Here is a 2,500-nt window from a genome sequence, read left to right as displayed (position 1 = left end):
TGATATTAGTGATGATGATAATATTGATGATAAAAATGATGATAATGATGATGATAATAATAATAGTAATAGTAGTAGTAGTAATGATAAATATAATGGTAATAATGATAATAATGATAATGATAATAATAATGATAATAATAATGATGATAATAATAGTAATAAAAATGATCATGATAATGATAATGATAATAATAATAACGACAATAATTATGATGATGATAATGATGATAATAATTTAAACGATAATAGCAATAGCACCAACAACAGAAATACTACTACTGCTAAAAAAAACAATGATGATAATGAACATTGATAACATTAATGATAAAAAGAATATTAATGATAACAATAATAATAATAACATTAATGAAAAAATAATGATAATGGTGATAAAAATATAATATTAGAACTAAAAACAGTAATAAACACAGCAATGGCATTAATAATAATAACAATAATTATAGTAATAATAAAGATGGTAATAAAAATAATGATAATGATAATGATAACACTAATATCGATAATAATAATAATAACAATACTATCAATAGTAATAAAAACAATAACAACAACAACAATAGCAATAACGATAACAATAATAATGACAATAGACAATGATGATAATGATGATAACATCATTAACAGCAAATAGAAGATGAAGAAGATGAATCTGGCATTGCGTAAAAGAATTGCCAAAGAACAGCTGTGGTCGAGCACCTCACCTTGAGCGAAAGCGAGAAGGTCGCGGAGGAGGAGACGCCGTCCACATAACTGGGACGTGGTGTTGTACAGTTACTGGGTCTGGCCGAGGTGTTTTCACTTTTTTTTCACCTCTTTATGCATCTATAGACATTTCTTTTTCCCTAGAGGGTGGGGTAATTTTGTTGGTTGTTGAGTCTTCGTTTGGCTTGTGAATGAATATAATTTCAGATAAATGTGTATATTTTGTTACAGTTGTACAGTTACTGGGTCTGGCCGACGTGTTTTCACTTTTTTTTTTTCAACTCTTTATGCATCTATAGACATTTCTTTTTCCCTTGAGGGTGGGATAATTTTGTTGGATGTTGAGTCTTCGTTTGGCTTGTGAATGTTTATGATTTCAGATAAATGTGTATATTTTGTTACAGTTGTACAGTTACTGGGTCTGGCCGACGTGTTTTCACTTTTTTCACCTCTTCGTGCATCTATAGACATTTCTTTTCCCTTGAGGGTGGGGTAATTTTGTTGGATATTGATTCTTCGTTTGGCTTGTGAATGTATATAATTTCAGATATATGTGTATATTTTGTTACAGTTGTACAGTTACTGGGTCTGGCCGACGTGTTTTCACTTTTTTTTTCCAACTCTTTATGCATCTATTGACATTTCTTTTTCCCTTGAGGGTGGGATAATTTTGTTGGATGTTGATTCTTCGTTTGGCTTGTGAATTAATATAATTAAATGTGTATATTTTGTTACAGTTGTACAGTTACTGGGTCTGGCCGACGTGTTTTCACTTTTTTTCACCTCTTCGTGCATCTATAGACATTTCTTTTTCCCTAGAAGGTGGGATAATTTTGTTGGATGTTGATTCTTCGTTTGGCTTGTAAATTAATATAATTTCAGATAAATGTGTATAAATAAATATTCAGATAAATAAAAGATAAATAATACCAAACAAATGTGGACCTTTTGTTACAGTCCCAAATAATCCTTTTAGCATGGGACAGGAAATTCCGTCTAGTGGAATGATTAGAAGTTCGTGCAGTGCAGTTGCTGGGAGGGTGTTGGGAGGGCGATGCAAATATATTTAGTCATGTTTAGTATGTATGTTATTTTTATTGTACTTATTCCTTATTATGGATTGAGATTTAAATAATACACACCCACATAAACAAATATACATATGTATATAAATATATACATATATACAAGCACACACACACATACATATGTATGTAAATATATACATATGTACAAACACATATACATAAAAAAAAAAAAAATAAATAAATATATATATATATATATATATATATATATACAAATGTATATATATACATACATAATATCATCATCATCAAAGGGGCCGACGCCGACAGGGGCGCATAGCCGCATCCACCCTTCGCTTCCAGCCACGGGGGCCCCTCATGGCGAGTCGCCAGGTCCATCTCTAGTTCTTCACGACAGGTCTGGTCAAGCTGCCAAAGCCACGACTTCCGAGGTCTTCCCATAGGCCTCCTCCACGCAGGATTATCTCGTAAAGAGACAACCTGATGGGCAAGGTCATCCACAGGGAAACGAGCTAGGTGCCCATATAGACTAAGTTAGCGGTCCCGAATTATGCAAGTAACAGGTCCCTTGCCAGTCTCACTGTGAAGTCGTCGGTTGGACACATGGTCCTGCAAACTGTACCTGATCATCCAATGTAGGGACTTGTTACAAAAGGCGTGACTCTAAGGCACTAGATAGCGTCCAGGCTTCGCTTCCATAAAGCAAAACAGGCAGTATCAAGGCC

Source organism: Penaeus vannamei, chromosome 18 (assembly GCF_042767895.1).
Source record: "Penaeus vannamei isolate JL-2024 chromosome 18, ASM4276789v1, whole genome shotgun sequence".
Classification (NCBI taxonomy): Eukaryota; Metazoa; Arthropoda; class Malacostraca; order Decapoda; family Penaeidae; genus Penaeus; species Penaeus vannamei.
This window is presented reverse-complemented; position numbering follows the sequence as displayed.